Source organism: Amblyraja radiata, chromosome 20 (assembly GCF_010909765.2).
Source record: "Amblyraja radiata isolate CabotCenter1 chromosome 20, sAmbRad1.1.pri, whole genome shotgun sequence".
Lineage (NCBI taxonomy): Eukaryota > Metazoa > Chordata > Chondrichthyes > Rajiformes > Rajidae > Amblyraja > Amblyraja radiata.
This window is the reverse complement of record NC_045975.1, coordinates 26,280,489-26,302,109: the sequence shown is the minus strand read 5'-3', so window position 1 is coordinate 26,302,109 and position 21,621 is coordinate 26,280,489.

Sequence of the window (21,621 nt, the reverse complement as noted above, 5' to 3'; positions counted from 1 at the left end):
TGATCCAAAACTCATAAAGCGGCAGCTCTACTGAAGATACAGATGATGCAAACAATGTTCAACGAGAATGTGATGTAATTTAGGCAGGTTGAAATTTTAAAAGTAAACTAGACTAAGTGGGACCCGTTGGGCCCCATGTTCACACGGGAGGGCTGGTCCCCCAACGCAATATTCCAACTCTCCACCAATACCAATATTGGTGGCCAGTGGAGGGGGGTGCTTTCTGGAGCGCTAGTATGGGTGTTGTGGGCTGAAGGGACTGTTTTCCAGAGGGCTAATATGGACATTATGGGCCAAATGGATTCGTGAGCTGGCAGCTCAGTCACTCAAGCCTGATGTGCTGGCAGCTCACTCTCTCACGGCTGGTGGGCTGGCAGTTGGCTCACGGCTAATCCTTGAAATTCCATTTCAAGCAGGGTGCAAGGCCACCAAATTCATGCGGTTTCCTACCACTTCAAGCAGGGTGCAAGGCCGCCAAATTCAAGTGCAGTTTCATACCATTTCAAGCAGGGTGCAAGGCCACCAAATTCAAGTGCAGTTTCATACCATTTCAAGCAGGGTGCAAGGCCACCAAATTCAAGTGCAGTTTCCTACCACTTCAAGCAGGGTGCAAGGCCACCAAATTCATGCAGTTTCCTACCACTTCAAGCAGGGTGCAAGGCCGCCAAATTCAAGTGCAGTTTCATACCATTTCAAACAGGGTGCAAAGCCACCAAATTCAAATGTAGTTTCATACCATTTCAAACAGGGTGCAAGGCCACCAAATTCAAAGGCAGTTTCGTACCATTTCAAGCAGGGTCCAAGCCCACCAAATTCAAGTGCAGTTTCATACCATTTCAAGCAGGGTGCAAGGCCACCAAATCAAGTGCAGTTTCATACTGTAGATGGTCCATGTATGCAACCAATAATATAGCTACCTCAGTACCACTAACCACGCCTTAGTTATCAAGTATAATAACTCTCTCTATCTCTCCCTCCCTCTCTTGGTTCCAGCACGGTTATAGACTGCTAGTAGTCAGTGCTGGAATGTGTTTAACCTGAGTGATCATTAAACAATAAGTAAAGTTACAAGTGTGTCAGACTTAACTTCTTTACATGGTGTCAGATAGTTAGAACGCACGCCTCCTGTTCATCGGGTTTTATTTCTTTATAAGTGTTGCTTTCTCGGAATTTTTTCTCGCACCCCTCTACCACTATGGCATCCTCGTGCCGCAAGCCCTCGCCCCTTGTCTTTGATGCCGACATAGCGGAGCGCTGGGCGACTTTTCAGTTGGATTTCACACACTACATGAATATCGTTCACCGTAACGATCCCGACGCCGTCAAAGCATCTCTCCTGTTGAACCTTGCCGGTCCTGATGCCATGAGGAGAGCACTTGCTTTTGCCTACAATCCCGCGGTCCAGGATGACGACGATCTGGTCCTAGTACCTGCGGAGTCTGCCAATGATCCGGTATGTTTGCTACGGAAGTTTGCTGAAATTTGTGACTTGCCCTCTAACCGCATTTTAGAGCGAGCCAAGTTCTTTACGCGGAAACAACAGCCTGATGAGCCAGTTGAGTGCTTTATTGCTGATCTGCGCTATCTCGCCCAGAGGTGCCGATTTGAAAATATGACTGACCAGCTTACTAGGGACATTTTAGTGACGGGGATGCTGGATCAGAAGTTGCGATCGGAGCTACTGAGAAAGCCAGATCTTACTCTGACCGAGCTATCAATTTAACGGTTCTCAACAGACTAGAATAGACCTGTGCCACGGACGAGCTACACCCCCGGCGCGCACGTTGTTAAAAAGTGCCCCAATTGCAATTATGTGCATTCTATGCAGTCACAGTGCCCGGCTTACGGAAAATCCTGCAATTTCTGCAAGAGATTTAACCATTTCTCTGCTGCCTGCCGGTCCCGTGGGAAACTTCCCCCAGCTTCTAGACAAGTATTAAACAACCTGGTACAAGTCGATAATGAGTTTGGTTCCCAGTCCTCTCTCGACACTGCCCACGACTCTGAGCCAATTAGTTCTCAATGAGATGCTAGTGTATTCACACTCCTCCATGCACCTGTTCTACTCCCTGATCCATCGGTCCTCGTTACTGTCAACAATCATTCTTTCTCGGCTAAGCTCGATTCTGGGGCAAAGGACAATGTTATGTCAACAAGACTGTTCAAGAAGATTAGACTTAATGAGCTGCTGACTGCCGACCGTTCGACTTTGCATGCTTATGGGGGTGAGGTGCTGAACCTGTGGGGAAGGCCACTTTCAATTGTGTACTGCAGAAGTTATCGCGGCCTCTCCTGTTCTATGTTCTCGACTATGACTGTGTGACTCTGTTGGGCAACCAGGCATGCCAGGACCTAGGACTGGTGTCCTTCGACCGCACCATCAACGAAGTGCAGGTGTTGCTGAATCCGATGTCTGAGTACCCGGACCTGTTCGACAATGAGCTGGGCAAGCTACCACTCGTTTACAAAATCGCCACCGACCCGAAAGTGGTGCCCGTAGTCCGTGCACCACAAAGAGTATCCCTCGCTATGAAGGATAAAGTTGAGTCTATGCTGAAAAGCATGGTCGCGATGGGAGTGTTGGAAGCGGTTAGCGAACCCACCGACTGGGTCTCCACCATGGTCGCCACCCTGAAAAAGGACAAGAACGAGATACGGGTGTGCATCAATCCGAAGGACCTGAACTTCGCGATAAGGCGACCACACTACCCCATGAGAACCGTGGAAGACGTTGCAGCTCAAGTCGGCCAGGCCACGGTTTTCTCTGTCCTTGATGCCAAGAGCTCTTTCTGGCAAATACCTCTCGACAAACGCTCCTCCGACCTGACAACGTTTGCCACTCCATATGGCAGATTCAAGTTCTTACGGATGCCATTTGGTATTAGCTCTGCCAGCGAGGTGTTTCAGCGGTCCATGGAACAGCTGTTCGCTGGCATGCCGTGTGCCATCATCGTGGATGATATCCCGGTCTACGGGAAGAATACTGCCGAACATGACAAGAACCTCCGCCGGGTCCTGGACCGGGCCTGACAGATCAATTTGAAACTGAACAAAAAAAAATGCAGGTTCCGCGCATCCGAAGTGCCTTACGTCGGGCATATCTTCACTTCTAACGGTCTGAAGCCCGACCCGCAAAAGACAAATGCAGTCTCCCAGATGTCAGCCCCCACCGACGTCCTCGGTTTGCAGCGATTCCTGGGAAAAAAGGACACTGCCTGGTCCTGGTTTCCACAACACCAGCAGGCTTTTGAATGGCTGAAGTCTAAGTTGACCTGCACCCCGACCTTAAAATTCTTCGACCTGCGCCGTCCCATTGTTGTTACCTGCGATGCCTCTCGTTTTGGACTAGGTGCTGCCTGCCTGCAGCTCTACGACGACGAATCACTGCTACCGGTCTCGTATGCCTCTCGGACCATGACCGACACAGAGCAACGGTATGCTCAGATCGAGAAGGAGCTTCTGGCGGTGGTGTTCGCCTGCTCCAAGTTCAAAGACTATCCTCAACAAACTGATACATATTGCCCCAGCCAGGCTTCAGCGCATGATGCTGCAGCTCCAGCATTTTGATTTCAACATCGTTTACAAGAAGGGCACTGAGATGCATGTGGCTGACACCCTGTCTCGTGCCCCACTAGTCTCCTGCGACCGCCACCCCTACGAGCAGGAGGACCTGCTGGTACTGAACGTCAACTTCGTCCCAACCAAGCAGCTACAGTGCCTGACTGAGCACACAGCCGCTCACCCTGCGTTGCAGCAGCTCGCAGCCGTTATTAAGCGCGGGTGGCCCGACAGACGCACCACCTTGCCGTCGGGTGCCCACCTTTTCTTCCTAGTCCGTGATGAACTGGTGATCCAAGATGGTGTCATCGTCAAGGGCCACAAGGTCGTGGTCCCAGCCTCCCTCTACGATCTGTACTTCAATGCTGCCCACAGTGGTCATCCCGGGGTCGATGCTACCATTTCTCATGCCCAATGACAATTTTACTGGCCCGGTATGGCCAAATACATCAGGGACAGAGTGTCCTCCTGCCCCTCCTGCAACAACCTTGCCCCACACCAGCAGCGCCAGCCTCTTTTGCAGCAGCCGGCGCCTACCATGCCCTGGACATCGCTGGCTGCCGACATATTCGAATGGCGGGGCAAATAGTTCCTCGTCCTGGTCGACTCGTACTCCGACTGGTTCGAGGTGGACATTCTTCCCTCCATCACCTCCGAGATGGTCATCAGCAAGCTGCGCAGGCACTTCACCACTTTCGGTGCCCCTGTACGCTTTCAGACCGACAACGGCCGACAATTCACTAGCACCGAATTCAAGGCTTTCGCTGCCAGGTGGAACTTTCATCACTACACCAGCAGCCCTGAGTATCCACAGAGTAATGGCCTGGCCGAACGGGCTGTGCGGAGTGCTAAGGCTCTGCTGGAGCAGTCGCACCTGTCCAACTGCGATTTCTACCTGGGCTTACTCAACCTACGAAACATCTCCCGGGACCCAGCCATGGGTTCCCCTGCCCAGCGTCTGATGTCGAGGATGACAAGACCACCCATGCCAATTGCCCAACAGGCCCTGCTACCCAAAGTGCCAATTGTGCCAATTGTCCAACAGCGCATTGGCCAGAAGCATGAAAGCCAACGACGTTCGCATGATAAGTCCTGCCGGCCCGTCTCCTCTACTGCCAGGTCAAGTCGTTCGGATGCAGACTACCACCGGCTACTCCCGCCTCGCGACCGTGGTCGGTATGGCTGACTCCCCAAGATCTTACCTGGTGGACTACGAAGGGACTGTCTATCGTCGGAGCCGTCAACACCTACTGGCCGTGAACGAGCCGAAGCCTGCACCTGCAGGTCCTTATGCTCCTCCGTTGCCGTTCCAGCCTGTCACTGCCGATCTCCCTGCTGTTCCCCGCATGCCGCTTACCCCTCCTCCTTTGCGTTCTCCTCCTTTGTGTTCTCCTCCTCCTCGGCCGCCCGGTTTTGGCCGGGTTTCTTCACCTCCTCTGAGTTCATCTCCCCCTCCTGCCTTTCCAGCTTCGCCTGCGCTTGATCCTGCTTTAACTTGCTCGCCTGCCTCCGCTACGCCTTCTCTTCTTTCCGATGGGGGGGGGGGGGGGGGGGGAGGTATCGTACGCACGCGTTCGGGTCGCATTGTCAAGCCGCCTGTTCGCTACGGCGACTTTGCTTAAACTCGCATGCCCTGTGCTGTTACATTGCCACGGCTCTGATTCTGTTTTGATTTCTAAGGGGAAGGATGTAGATGGTCCATGCATGCAACCAATAATATAGCTACCTCAGTACCACTAACCACGCCTTAGTTATCAAGTATAATAACTCTCTCTATCTCTCCCTCCCTCTCTTGGTTCCAGCACGGTTATAGACTGCTAGTAGTCAGTGCTGGAATGTGTTTAACCTGAGTGATCATTAAACAATAAGTAAAGTTACAAGTGTGTCAGACTTAACTTCTTTACACATACCATTTCAAGCAGGGTGCAAGGTCTCCAAATTCAAATGCAGTTCCATACCATTTCATGCAGGGTTCAAGTGCAGTTTCATACCATTTCAAGCAGGGTGCAAGGCCACTAAATTCAAGTGCAGTTTCATACCACTTCAAGCGGGATGCAAGGCCACCTAATTCAAGTGCAGTTTTATACCATTTCAAGCAGGGTGCAAGGCCACCAAATTCAAATGCAGTTTCATACCATTTCAAGCAGGGTGCAAGGCCACCAAATTCAAATGCAGTTTCATACCATTTCAAGCAGGGTGAAACCACCATAAAACACTACACAACCCCACAAAACCATATAAAAACCACTCACAGTTCAGTAGACATTCAGGTCACCAAATTCAAATGCAATTTCATGCCATTTCAAGCAGGGTGCAAGGACATCAAATTCAAGTGAACATTCCTATTACTTCAAGCAGGGTGGAAGGCCACCAAATTCAAGTGCAGTTTCATACCATTTCAAGCAGGGTGCAGGACCACCAAATTCAAGTGCTGTTTCATACCATTTCAAGCAGGGTGCAAGGCCATCAAATTCAAGTGAACATTCCTATTACTTCAAGCAGGGTGGAAGGCCACCAAATTCAAGTGCAGTTTCCTACCACCAAGCAGGGTGCAAGGCCATCAAATTCAAATGCAGTTTTATGCCATTTCAAGCAGGGTGCTAGGCCACCAAATTCAAATGCAGTTTCATACCATTTCAAGCAGTGTGCAAGGCCACCAAATTCAAGTGTAGTTTCATGCCATTTCAAGCAGGGTGCAAGGCCACCAAATTCTCGTGCAGTTTCCTACCACTTCAAGCGGGGTGCAAGCCCGCCAAATTCAAGTGCAGTTTCATACCATTTCAAGCAGGGTGCAAGCCCGCCAAATTCAAGTGCAGTTTCATACCATTTCAAGCAGGGTGCAAGGCCACCAAATTCAAATGCAGTTTCATACCATTTCAAGCAGGGTACAAGGCCACCAAATTCAAGTGCAGTTTCATACCATTTCAAGCAGGGTACAAGGCCACCAAATTCAAATGCAGTTTCACACCACTTCATGCAGGGAGCAAGGTCACCAAATTCAAGTGCAGTTTCTACCACTTCAAGCAGGGTGCAAGGCCACCAAATTCAAATGCAGTTTCATACCATTTCAAACAGGGTGCAAGGCCACCAAATTAAAGTGCAGTTACCTACCACTGCAAGCAGGGTGCAAGGCCACCAAATTCAAGTGCAGTTTCAGACCATTTCAAGCAGGGTCCAAGCCCACCAAATTCAAGTGCAGTTTCATACCATTTCAAGCAGGGTGCAAGGCCACCAAATTCAAGTGCACTTTCATACCATTTCAAGCAGGGTGGAAGGCCACCAAATCAAGTGCAGTTTCATACCATTTCAAGCAGGGTGCAAGGTCTCCAAATTCAAATGCAGTTCCATACCATTTCATGCAGGGTTCAAGTGCAGTTTCATACCATTTCAAGCAGGGTGCAAGGCCACTAAATTCAAGTGCACTTTCATACCATTTCAAGCAGGGTGGAAGGCCACCAAATTCAAGTGCAGTTTCATACCATTTCAAGCAGGGTGCAAGGCCACCAAATTCAAGTGCACTTTCATACCATTTCAAGCAGGGTGGAAGGCCACCAAATCAAGTGCAGTTTCATACCATTTCAAGCAGGGTGCAAGGTCTCCAAATTCAAATGCAGTTCCATACCATTTCATGCAGGGTTCAAGTGCAGTTTCATACCATTCCAAGCAGGGTGAAACCACCATAAACCCACCATAAAACACCACACAACCCCACAAAACCATATAAAAACCACACACAATTCAGTAGACATTCAGGCCACCAAATTCAAATGCAATTTCATGCCATTTCAAGCAGGGTGCAAGGACACCAAATTCAAGTGCAGTTTCATACCATTTCGAGCAGGGTGCAAGGCCGCCAAATTCAAGTGCAGTTTCATACCATTTCAAGCAGGGTGCAGGACCACCAAATTCAAGTGCTGTTTCATACCATTTCAAGCAGGGTGCAAGGCCACCAAATTCAAATGCAGTTTCATACCATTTCAAGCAGTGTGCAAGGCCACCAAATTCAAGTGTAGTTTCATGCCATTTCAAGCAGGGTGCAAGGCCACCAAATACTCGTGCAGTTTCCTACCACTTCAAGCAGGGTGCAAGCCCGCCAAATTCAAGTGCAGTTTCATACCATTTCAAGCAGGGTGCAAGCCCGCCAAATTCAAGTGCAGTTTCATATCATTTCAAGCAGGGTGCAAGGCCACCAAATTCAAATGCAGTTTCATACCATTTCAAGCAGGATACAAGGCCACCAAATTCAAGTGCAGTTTCATACCATTTCAAGCAGGGTACAAGGCCACCAAATTCAAATGCAGTTTCACACCACTTCACGCAGGGAGCAAGGTCACCAAATTCAAGTGCAGTTTCTACCACTTCAAGCAGGGTGCAAGGCCACCAAATTCAAATGCAGTTTCATACCATTTCAAACAGGGTGCAAGGCCACCAAATTAAAGTGCAGTTACCTACCACTGCAAGCAGGGTGCAAGGCCGCCAAATTCAAGTGCAGTTTCAGACCATTTCAAGCAGGGTCCAAGCCCACCAAATTCAAGTGCAGTTTCATACCATTTTAAGCAGGGTGCAAGGCCACCAAATTCAAGTGCACTTTCATACCATTTCAAGCAGGGTGGAAGGCCACCAAATCAAGTGCAGTTTCATACCATTTCAAGCAGGGTGCAAGGTCTCCAAATTCAAATGCAGTTCCATACCATTTCATGCAGGGTTCAAGTGCAGTTTCATACCATTTCAAGCAGGGTGCAAGGCCACTAAATTCAAGTGCACTTTCATACAATTTCAAGCAGGGTGGAAGGCCACCAAATTCAAGTGCAGTTTCATACCATTTCAAGCAGGGTGCAAGGCCACCAAATTCAAGTGCACTTTCATACCATTTCAAGCAGGGTGGAAGGCCACCAAATCAAGTGCAGTTTCATACCATTTCAAGCAGGGTGCAAGGTCTCCAAATTCAAATGCAGTTCCATACCATTTCATGCAGGGTTCAAGTGCAGTTTCATACCATTCCAAGCAGGGTGAAACCACCATAAACCCACCATAAAACACCACACAACCCCACAAAACCATATAAAAACCACACACAATTCAGTAGACATTCAGGTCACCAAATTCAAGTGCAGTTTCATAACATTTCAAGCAGGGTGCAATTCCACCAAAGTCAAGAGCAGTTTCATACCACTTCAAGCCACCAAATTCAAATGCAGTTTCATACCATTTCAAGCAGGATGCAAGGCCAATAAATTCAAATACAGTTTCCTACCACCAAGCAGGGTGCAAGGCCACCAAATTCAAATGCCGTTTTATGCCATTTCAAGCAAGGTGCAAGGCCACCAAATTAAAGTGCAGTTTCATACTGTAAAGGAGTGATAGCTGACACACTGTAACCTTTACTAGGAGTTTAATATAGCACATGGCACACACGTCCCAGCACTGACTGCATCCAGCCTTCAGGCGTACTGGGACCTAGTGGGAGGAACAAAGGGAGGATACTACAGTTATACTAATATGATGGGGCGTGGTTAGTGGTGATGTGGTAGCTACATTATAGGTTGCATGCATAGATTTCGTGCTTCTGGGCAATTCGTTGCTGGACATCAGCAGGCTGCAGGACTTTGGGCATCAGGGACTGCTGGGCAATAGGCATCAGAGGGCGAATAACTCGGGACATGAGTCGCTGGGCAGGGGATCTCATAGTACTGTCTCTGGAAATGTTCCGAAGGTTCAGGAGACCCTGATAGAAATCCCCGTTGGAGAGGCGGGATTGTTCAAGCAAGTGCTTGGCGCTGCGGACCGCCCATTCAGCTAGTCCATTGCTCTGCGGGTACTCCGGGCTGCTGGTGAAATGAGTAAAGTTCCACTTTGCAGCAAATGCTCGAAATTCGGCGCTAGTAAACTGGCGGCCGTTGTCTGTCTGCAGCCGAACAGGGGAACCAAACGCGGCAAGGTGACGGCGTAGTTTGCTGATCACCATCTCGGAGGTGATGGCAGGGAGGAGGTCCACCTCGAACAAATTTGAGTAAGAGTCTACTAGCACAAGGTACTGCCTCCCACGCCAGTCGAAAATATCGGTAGCCAGTGAAGACCAGGGCATGTCAGGGGCAGGCTGTTGTAAAAGCGGCTGTTTTGCTGATGCGGGGCAAGAGAGTTACAGTCCGGACAGGAATCCACCCTGGCCTTGATGTACTTTGCCATGCCCGGCCAGTAGTACTGTTCCTGGGCATGCGAGATAGTGGCATCTGCCCCGGGATGCCCCATGTGGGCGGCGTCAAAGTACAAACCATGCAGCGAGGCAGGGACGACCACTTTGTGTCCCTTGATAATAATGCCGTCCCGGAGGACCAACTCATCGCGGACCAAATATTTGGGGTGGACGCTGGCAGGCAACGAAGTCCGTTTTGTGGGCCACCCGCGCTTGATGACAGCAGCAAGCTGCTGCAGGTCGGGGTCGTTAGCGGTATGTTCAACCAAGCACTGTAGTTGCTTAGAAGGGACGAAGTTAACGTTCAGTACCTGTAAGTCCGCCTGCTCGAAGGGGTGCTGGTTGCAGCAGGTCCGGGGGGCCCGGGACAGCGCGTCAGCCACATGCATCTCGGTGCCCCTCTTATATATGATTTTAAAGTCAAAGCGCTGTAGCTGCAGCATCATCCGCTGTAGCCTGGCTGGAGCACAGTGTATGGGCTTGTTAAGTATCGTTACCAGTGGCTGGTGATCCGTCTCCACGGTGAACCTGGTGCCAAATAGGAAGTCCTTAAACTTCGAACACGCGAAAACCACCGCCAGCAGCTCCTTCTCTATCTGCGCATAGCGCTGCTCTGTGTCCGTCATGGTCCTGGAGGCATAAGAGATGGGCAGCAGCGAGTCACCAGCGTGGGGTTGCAGGCAGGCAGCACCCAGTCCAAAGCGAGAAGCATCGCAAGTGACCACGACCGGACGCAGTAGATCAAAGAACTTCAGAGTAGGTGTGCTGACCAGCCTCGTCTTTAGCAGATCAAACGCCTGCTGGTGGTGTGGAAACCATGCCCAGGCAATGTCCTTTTTTGTGAGTTGTCTCAGGGGTGCGCTCAACTCGCTGAGGTCAGGGATAAACTTTCCCAGGTAGTTGACCATACCCAGGAAACGCTGTAGACTGACAACGTCTGTCGGGGCGGGCAGCTCTGAGATGGCGCTGGTCTTTTGCGGGTCCGGCTTCAACCCTTGGGCCGTGAAAATGTGGCCAACATATGTGACCTCAGGCACCCGGAACTTGCATTTTGACCGGTTAAGCTTCAAATTGATCTGCCGAGCACGGTCCAGAATCCGTCGGAGGTTGGGGTCATGTTCGGCCACATCCCTCCCATAGACCAGAATGTCGTCCACAATAATCGCGCAGGGCAGACCTGTAAACAATTGTTCCATTGAACGCTGGAATACCTCGTTGGCGGAGTTGATGCCGAACGGCATCAGCAAAAACTTAAACCTGCCGAAGGGCGTGCTGAACGTGGTCAGGTCCGTGGAACGTTTGTCCAGGGGTATTTGCCAAAACGAACTTCTGGCATCGAGGACGGAGAACACTGTGGCTTGTCCAACCTGGGCGGCAACATCTTCGACAGTCCTCATGGGGTAGTGGGGCCATTTAATCGCCAGATTCAAGTCCTTAGGGTTGATGCATACCCGTATTTCATTTTTTCCTTTCTTCATCGTGGCGACCATGGTGGAGACCCATTCGGTTGGATCGCTGACAGCCTCCAGCACTCCCATGTTGACCATGTCTTTCAGCATGCTCTCCACCTTGCCCTTCATGGCGAACGACACTCTATGGGGTGGACGGATCACAGGCACCACAGATGGGTCAGTTACGATTTTGTACACCAGCGGCAGCTTCCCCAACTTGTCGTCAAACAGGTCCGGGTACTCGGATAGTGGATCCATCACTGCTTGCACCTCATGGACCGTACGGTCAAAGGACACCAGACCAAGATCCTGGCAGGCCTGGTTGCTCAGCAACGTTACACAGTCACAGTCCAGAATAAAGAACGACAGGTCACGGGAAGATTTCTGTAGCACGCAGTGGAAGGCCGCCCTCCCCACAGGTGTTAGTTCCTCTCCCCCATAGGCACGCAAAACAGAGCGATCTGCAGTCAGCAGCTCATTATTCCTTATCCTGTGGAACAGCATTGTTGACATTACGTTCACTTTTGCCCCCGTGTCCAGCTTAGCAGAGAAGGACTTATTGTTTACAGTAATGTTCACGGAAGGATCGGGGAGGCGAGATCGGCTGTGGAGGAGAGTGTAAACACTTGCATCTCCCATGGAATAGCTGTTCTCAGAGCTGGGGGCAGTGTCAACAGAGGACTGAGAATCCATCTCGCTATCAACTTGCAGAAGGTTGTTTAGGAGTTGTCTAGGAGCTGAGGGCACTTTCCCACGGGACCGACAGGCAGCTGCAAAATGGTTCATTTTCCTGCAGAAATTGCAGGTCTTCCCGAGGGCTGGGCACTGTGATTCCGTGGGATGCACATAATTGCAGTTTGGACACTCTTGAGATCCCGGGACCCGGGATGTACGAACGGGCCGCGGTGGAGGGCGAAAGTTGTCCTGCATACGTCATTGTCCAGCAACACCAGTCAGATTTATGGCTCGGCTGTCAGACCCCCTCTGCCCATGCGGAGGGGTAACCACTTCGGCAATGCGGCACGCATGCATTGCTTGAGTCAGGGTTAGGTCAGGCCGTTGTAGCAGGTCGGCACGTAGTTTCTGGTCAATCATGCCAGTGACGAGAATGTCCCTGGTGAGCTGGTCGCGCATGGTTTCAAATCGGCACTGCTGGGCAAGGTGGCGCAGGTCAGCGATGAAACACTCAACAGGTTCATCCGGCTGTTGCTTGCGTGAGAAGAACCTGGCCCGCTCCAGTATACGGTTGGAGGGCAGGTCGCATATCTCCGCGAACTTGCGCAAAAGACATACCGGGTCGTCGGCAGATTCAGCTGGCTCGACCGGCTGGCCGTTGTCATCCAGGACTGCTGGTTCGTAGACGAAGGCCTGAGCTCTCTTCATTGCGTCGGGACCGGCCAGGTTGAGCAGGAGTGAGGCTTTGACCGCGGCTGGGTCGTTCCGGTGCGCAATATTGACGTAGTGAGTGTAGTCCATCACAAAAGTCGACCATCGCTCCGCAATGTCAGCGTCGAAGACAAGGGGAGATGGCTTTCGGCATGAGGATGCCATATCAAAGGAAGCCCAACACTGGGCACTAAAGGGGACAAATAAAATAAAACCGGTAAACAGGAAAAGCGAGTTTAACTTTCTGACACCATGTAAAGGTGTGATAGCTGACACACTGTAAACTTTACTAGGAGTTTAATATAGCACATGGCACACACGTCCCAGCACTGACTGCATCCAGCCTTCAGGTGTACTGGGACCTAGTGGGAGGAACAAAGGGAGGATACTACAGTTATACTAATATGATGGGGCGTGGTTAGTGGTGATGAGGTGGCTACATTATAGGTTGCATGCATAAACCATCTACACATACCATTTCAATCAGGGTGCAAGGCCACCAAATTCAAGTGCAGTTTCATGCCATTTCAAGCAGGGTGCAATGCCATCAAATTCAAGTGCACATTCCTATTATTTCAAGCAGGGTGCAAGGCCACCAAATTCAAGTGCAGTTTCCTACCACCAAATTCAAATGCAGTTTTATGCCATTTCAAGCAGGGTGCTAGGCCACCAAATTCAAGTGCAGTTTCATACCATTTCAAGCTGGGGGCAAGGCCACCAAATTCAAACCGAGTTTCATACCATTTCACGCAGGGTTCAAGTTCAGTTTCATACCATTTCAAACAGGGTGCAAGGCCACCAAATTCAAATGCAATTTCATACCATTTCAAGCCGTGTGCAAGGTCACCACATTCAAGTGCAGTTTCATACCATTTCAAGCAGAGTGCAAGGCCATCAAATTCAAGTGCAGTTTCATACCATTTCATGCAGGGTGCAAAGCCACCAAATTCAAATGCAGTTTCATACCATTTCAAGCAGGGTGAAACCACCACAAAACCACCATAAAACCACAGAAAACACCACAGAACCACATAAAGAACATAAAAAGCACACAAAGTTCAGTAAACATTCATTGTGTTCAGTTGGTTCACAGCTCAGACAGAGAGCCGTGACCTCTCTCTCCCGCATCTTGCAGAGTGAGCCACGCCCACACTTCCGGGTTTTATAGTCCTTCCCCCCTCCCACCAGAAGGGGCGTGGCCTTCATGGCATGATTGACAGGAAAGAGAATCTCAACATTTTTTAAACACTAATAACTTTTATTTTTCATCGATGGGAAAAATTCTCTGCACCTGAATAGTGGAGGGGGACTCTGACTAAGATGGCCAAATTCTGCATGCAGTTTCATACCATTTCAAGCAGGGTGCAAGACCACGAAATTCAACTGCAGTTTCATACCATTTCAAGCTGGGGGCAAGGCCACCAAATTCAAACCGAGTTTCATACCATTTCATGCAGGGTTCAAGTGCAGTTTCATACCATTTCAAGCAGGGTGCAAGACCACGAAATTCAACTGCAGTTTCATACCATTTCAAGCAGGGTGCAAGGCCACCAAATTCAAGTGCAGTTTCATACCATTTCAAGCAGGGTGCAAGGTCACCAAAATCCTCTGCACTTGATGAGCGGAGGGGAACTCTGAGTAAGATGGCCAAATATCACAGCCGTAAGCGGCAGCGTTTTTTCTAAAATCAAACTACGGTGCAAACAGGAAGTGGTCAAGTTTAGACATTTAATTACATAGATAGCCAGGTGCATGATGAAGAAAGGAATAAAGGAATGAGAGATGAGGCAAGTAGAGGGGATGGAGGATGAATTAATATGAACAAATTTAGCCTGGACCATTTGTCCTGAATAGCCTGTTTCTTTGTATAAGTACCACCATTATTCCAGTAGCTTAATAATGAAGCAATGTCTTGAACTTTGGTTTATTGGCCGTAATATCTAAAGATTCCTTATGTCAGAAATGTAATGAAACATTTGATCTGTTGTTTAATTCTCATTGAGTTTACAGTGAGGAGGTCTGCAAAGCCAACACAACAATAATGTGTCCGCACTGTGACAGGTGTTCATTTTGGAGGCTCTCTGATACATGTGTGTATTCAAAGGTAAAGTAAAAGATCTAATTAATGCAATGTAATAATATTAGGAAAGTTGAAGCCATTATAATATCAGTAGGAAAGAGGGCTATTTTATGTGTTGCCTGTTTCCTGTTGCATTCACACTTATTATTGGAATGCTGGGTGGTTGAATGTCAATGCATTTGTGGAAAAAAATAGTTAATCCACGAAAAGGTCTGTCAAAATTGACCCAGGACCTCTGGGTGTGCTACAGGTGAAGACAAGCAAGTCTTGTGCATTTCTCAGATTGCAAGGTGACTTGATTGAGATGTAAAGGATCCTGAGATATCTGGAGCCTTGACAGAATACAGTTGCAGAGGACGTTTCCTCTTGTCATATAATCTAGATCTAGGGAAGTACAGTTTAAAATTACGAATCTCCCATTTAAGTCAGAGACATGGTGATCTTTATTATCTGACTATTATGAGTCTTTGGAACTCTCTTCCTCACAGGGTAGTGGAAGTAGAATCTTCGAATATTTTTAATTCAGATGTAGATCGATTCTTAATAAGCAAGAGGGTGAAAGGCTACTGGGAGAGGCAGGAAAGTAGTATTGAGTATTTAATCAGATTTGATGAGAGTGGTCAGGTTCCCCTAATATAAATGAATAGAACTGGAACTGGTCTGCTGTTTAGACTTGTCCCTTACCTGTTTTAGCCTGAAGTGGATCAGTATTTGGAATATTTTAGGTGTCTGGATTCTGGAGGCATCTTGGAAGATGTAGTGAGATCTCAGGCAACTTTGACAGAAGAAATAGGTGGGGTGGAACTTTGTCTTAAGTAAAATCTGTCAAGTTATTTAACACCCTTAGATGCCTCTGGCAATCAAAGTTATTTAAAAACTCTTTAAGTTGATGTAAGGAATTTAAGGAAATTAAAGAATTATTTGAATTCAATTAAGAATACGCAAAATCAAATACAGATAATAAAATTAAAGTTAATTATATTTATTCCCTTTTTACAGACTGAGAATCCCCCCCCCCCCCCACTCCCCACTCTGATCCTATGCAATGTTTGAACTGTTGTAGGATTGGGTAAACATGGGTTCCTTATTATGCTAAAGTATCCTAGCAATGCCAAACTTTGCTGGTAGACTACATAATAGTAAGATTAAACGAGAACTTACCAGTTTGAAGTTTGATCTGTATTTTATGAGGAGTTACGATGAGGGTATTACGTGAAGAACCCGCTCAGTGCGCAGGCGCGGCATACTTCCAAGCAGCGGTGTGGAATCACAGATAGACACAGTTATTTTGAAGTAAACATAGTAAAGATAAGGAGACATCAATTTATTAGTTTGATCCATATAATGAGGGTGGGAGCGGAGGGCACGTAATACCCTCATCGTAACTCCTCATAAAATACAGATCAAACTTCAAACTGGTAAGTTCTCGTTTAATCTTACTATTTTACTTCGGAGTCACGTGAGTGACTACGTGAAGATTTCAAAGCTCTGTGATTTCAAACCGTGTAACAGTTTCATTTCACTCACTGCCGAAGTTCTTGAGGGAGGAAGTGTTATCGTAATGAACCAATGAGTCTATTTGTAGAAAAACACAATGGTATTTTTTAAACAATAACAACAAAGAATTAAGTTGCTCCCCTGGGCTTAAATTAAATATTTGCAGTTCGTAAATCTTTACTGCAAATAAACCAGGTTTTGCCAACGGCTTATTATAAAATTTCTGAACGGTCTTTTCCCTTCCCACCATCCTGCTGTAGCCAGGATGTGGTCTATAGCATGTCCATTCTTTAGCCGTCGACATGGATGCTGCCCTGGTGGAATAAAATTTGTACATGTTAGTGTTTATCCCAGCAGTTTCTAGCACCTGCTTGAGCCATCTCGCAATGGTTTGGCTCGTACCCCACCATAAGGTTTTTGTGACTGACCCACAAGGCTTTTCATCTCCCTCGAATATTCTGGTTGTGTCTATGTAGGATAGTAGGTGGGTCATGGCACATAACCGTGGTTCTGGTGGGTAAGCCACGACTGGATTAGGTGTTCCTGGTCTGCTCTGTTTGACCAGTCGCTAGATAACGACAGATCTGGTCTGGAGCTGTGATCATGTTGTCCAGTCGCAATAGGTGTAGTGACTGGACCCTCTGAGCGGATACAAGTGCCATCAACATGAGCGTCTTTAGTGTAGCTTGCTCGAGGCCGGGGGATCTGGCTGGTGGCCATTCCCTGAGATATGTCAGGACCACACTGATATCCCAAATATGGGTATACATGGGCTTAGGGCTTGATATTGTAAATGCCCTTCATCAGTTTTACCACCAGTGGATGGGATCCCATCGCCTGTTGTCCTGGCGCTGGTTTGAGATAAGCAGAAAGAGCACTCTGCGCTGTGTTGATGGCACTGTAGCTGATCCCTACATCGTGGTGTAGATAGGCCAGGAACTCCAGTATGTTGGTGGCTGTAGCTGTTGCGTATGTTGTCCCTGTTTCCTGGCAGTACTTCTCCCTTTTTTGATGCTGGTTAAGTACTGCCTCTTGGTGGATGTTCGAAGGGATGCCGACATGGTGGTGATGGTTTGTTTGGACAATCCCAGTTCCAGGTAAGGTCTGTTCAAACTTGCAACCCAGGCGTTTAATTTTCTTATGGCATGGGTGTTTAGCTTACCTGGTAGGTAAGTAGCTGATAGCCAAATATGTCTTTCGACACACCATTGCCAAATCATGTTGACCAATTTGTCGCATGATAATGATTTTATGCCACCCATATGGTTAATATAAGCCATCACCGTAGTATTTATCAATTTGTAACCGAACATGCAAGTGCTGCATATTAGATACCTATGCTTTTAAACCATAAAAGGCGCCCAACATCTCTAGATAGTTAATGCCCAGTGTAAGTAGTAATGATGACTCTAGGTTAGTCCATCTACCACTTGTGCTGGATATGGAGTTAGTCGCTCCCCAGCCTTGAGCACTGGCATCTGTTTGAATAACTAAAGTAGGGTTAGTGATAAAGATAGGGCTGAAACTATGCCAAACGTTTTCTGCCCACCACTGTAGCTCTGATATTGCTTCAGTGGGTAAGTTCATGACACGATCATAGTGACCTGTATGTCGTTTTATTGCCCGTACCTTTGCTCTCTGTAAATTTTTTGATAGTGCAAAGGTCCGAATTGTGTAGCCGGAAATGCTGCTACCATTTCCCCAATTACTCTTGCTACTTGTCGAATAGTTGGTCGCTCGTTGACCATTAATTTGTTGCATGATTGTGCTAATTCAACCATTTTTGCCTTTGGCAAGGTAACAGTCATATGGACTGAGTTAATTGTGAAGCCCAGGTAGTCCATGATAGTGGATGGCTTCAACTTAGATTTATCTGGATGTAGGACGAACCCCAGAGTTTCGAGGAGCTGTTTTGTAGCTGATACTGCTGCCACAGCCAATTCCATCGTTTTCCCTACTATCAGAATATCCTCCAGATATGCCATGACAATATGTTTTTGTTTTCTTAGTATTGCCATGGCTGGGTTCAATATTTTGGTGAATAATCTTGGGCTGAAGTTAGCCCATAGGGCAATGCTTTGTACCATCCAGATAAATTTTAGGTATCTGCGATGATCCTTGTATATGGGTACTAGATAGTAAGCATCTTTAAGATAAATGCTTGCCATGAAGTGTCCTTTGGAATTCAGTTGTTTGGCAGTAACATATGTCTCCATTTTGAAATGTATATACTTAACAAATTTGTTTAGTGATGTTAAGTCAATGATGATGCGACAGCCACCATCTTTTTTGGTTTTAGTGAATATATTCGATACAAATTCCAAAGGTTCATGTTTGGTCTTTTCGATTACCCCCTTTGGTTAAGTCTCACCAGTTCAGCTTGTCCCTCACGTTTCTCTTTGACGGAGGGAGAAATACCCTTTGGGGCCATTGTTGAACTGGCGGCGTTTTTTCTGACATGAATTGTATTTTATATCCACTAATGCTGTTGAGTATATACTTGTCACTCGTGACCATACCCCATGCTTCTTTAAACAAGTGTAATCTCCCCCCTGTTAATAAAGCACCCTTATTCTCTATATGCTGGTAGGGACCAGACCCACCTACCTCCATGGTTATTGGCGATTCTGTTTCTTCATTTTCCTGAAGATTTTGTTCTGACGTGCTGGCGATGTTGGGGGGGAGGCGCATTTTCCAGAGGGTCCGCTGCGGGCCCTGATCTAAAAGATCTTTGGGGATAATGTGCGGACCCCAAGCGTTCACCAGTCCCATATTGCGGACGTCGACTGGTGGATGCCGTGGGGTGCTGCCGCTTGGGTATCGGAGGTCTTGGTTTGCTCGTCCCGGGGCCTGCCCTCATTAGGCCGAAGGTTTTTGATGCTTCCTGCATCTCCTTCAGTTTTTTATTGAAATCTTTCCCAAATAGCAGCGCGTCCATCTCCGCAGCTGGGGCTTTACACAAGCCAGCAAATTTGGGATTGAGGGCAGGTCTTATGTTTCCCTCCGGAGATTGTTGATCTCAAATTGTGTGGTACACATTAATGCCAGCACATCCTGCTGGCAGGTATCCATCTCCGTGGTCTCCATGGAACGAGCAAATGCTGTGATGGCCGACGTCAGGAGCCTTAGGATCCGCTGTAGCTTGAGTTCTTGGGTCCGGATGTGTGACCCACATGCCCCCAGATTTGGCTGTTGACACTTTTTACTCTGAGGGCCTCACAGTTTTCTGGTGCTGTGTGTTGTTTCAGCACCTCAGCGAGCACCTTTTCCAGTAATGGTTGATGCTGGCCGCCATTCTTGGTTCCAGCGGTGCTCCAGCCCGTGGGGTTGCTACAAGCGGTCCATCACACCCAACAGCTCTTCATGTTCCTGCACCCCTGGCATACTCCCGAATTCGTCCGCCTGCCCCTGTTCCAGACCAACCCAGCCCTGGTCACCAATGCTAGCCTCCAGTAATGAGGGAGCAGAGGGCAGTGTACAGAACACTGTGGAGGGGGTGCCTGACCTCCCTCCGCGAGAGCGCTCTTTCTGCGCATTTCGCTGGAGCTGCTCCAATTGCTGTTGGATGCAGCTCAGGCGGCTGTCTCTCCTCCATTTAGGTAGAGACATGTCCCCGTCCGACAAATCGGACGCCACCGGCCGGATGCCTCTTCGGATGGCTAGACATCCAGCCCGCAGTTCAGGCACTAGCGGGACTGGGCTCGGCGCGGTGATGGGGATAGCGGAGCACCCGGTAATTGTTCCTACCGCCTTCTTCTGGAGCTTTTGTGCCTTGTAGTAGCGAGAGCGCCCCTCAAGCAGCGCGTCTCGCAGGCACCTGCTCCGTGAGCCGCTCCAGCGGCTCAGGCGGCTCTCTCTCCCCCCGTGCGGGTGGAGAGACGTCCCGTCCGACATCGGGAACACCTGCCGGATGCCTCTCGAGTGGCTATGCATCCAGCCTGCTGCTCAGGTACTAGCGGGCTGGCCTCGGCACGGTGTCGGGGAATTACGGAACACCGGGTAACGCTCCTACCGCCTGTTGCTGCCCCCCTCCCCGACGGGAATACGTTCCTCCTTGAACGGGGGACAGTTTTGTTCCAGAGCCTTTTTCTCTGCCTGTAAAAAACACAAGCAGAAAAAGGCTCACCTGTAAAAGAAAACCCGACCTCAGGGTACTCACCTGACGGTCCGGTTCATTCTGTAGCGGGAGAGCCTAACTCCCGTGGCTGCCGCTGTTGCACTGCTGGCGTAATGCCACGCCTGCGCACTGAGCGGGTTCTTCACGTAGTCACTCACGTGACTCCGAAGTAAAATGGTATTTGCATCCCAGATTTCTTTTGAAACCATTCAGCAGAAATAACTAATGCCAGCAGTTTGTTTCACAGTCATCATCTATGGCCAGAACCATTTGGCATTTGATCTTTCCATCATTGATATTATGCCACTTGGTTTATTTTTGCCTAATTGTTCTAACTCTCTTAACAGACATAACTTTAATTATTACCAGAGACACGTTTTTATTTTTCTTATATAATATAATAATATAATACTTCTCCCTTTTAATGTGCAGAATCAACCCATCTAGTTTAGGGTTTGTATCTTTCTTTGATTAGTTTCTCATTTATTTCACCTGCTCAGTATTAAATGTCTTCATACCCATTCTTGTTATGAATAACAGTGGAATAACTTTCACTATTTACCATCTGCTTGCATGCTTTTGGTAGGTTGGTCAGAGGAAAACACTACTCTTCTGACAGCTCTCTGCACACAGCAATGTGTTTTAAAATGGAAGGAGAAGCAGCATTACATTAGTTAAGAAAAAGATGCAAGAATACTATACTGGCAAAAACTAAAGTCGTATATACATTTTAAAAGAGAGTTGAAATAAAAATAGGTCGGCTGCTAATTGAGCCAAGCTGATAGTGATATTACTAAAACATTTCTCACTATGGAAGGGGGCATCACAAAACTGAAAAAGGGTCTCGACCCAAAACGTCACCTATTCCATCGCTCCATAGATGCTGCCTCGCCCGCTGAGTTTCTCGAACATTTTTGTCTACCTTCTCACTATGGAAGGATTAATGGACAAACTTTCTCAGGTATCCTATTGTGTCCACAATTGTAGATTTCATTTGATTTATTGACTGATACAAACAGAAAAATTACAGTTTACAGTTCAGAGATTAAGTCACAATATATGGTGTGGTGAGTGACCAGTGCTAATTAACTTTTTATTTTTCTGCAGGTGACACAAATCTTTGATCAGAAAATAACAATTTTATTTGCGATGTTCATGGGAATCTGGGGTATGTTCACTTCCTTTAGCATAGCAATGTTATTTATGTTACTTTCGGACAGGCAAGGCCAGGCATTCTATGGCTCTATGTGATCAAATAATTCAGCACGAGATAGCAGTCTTCAAATGAAGTTGAGTTTATTGTTATATGAAAAGTACAGTGAGGTCTTGGGTACAATGA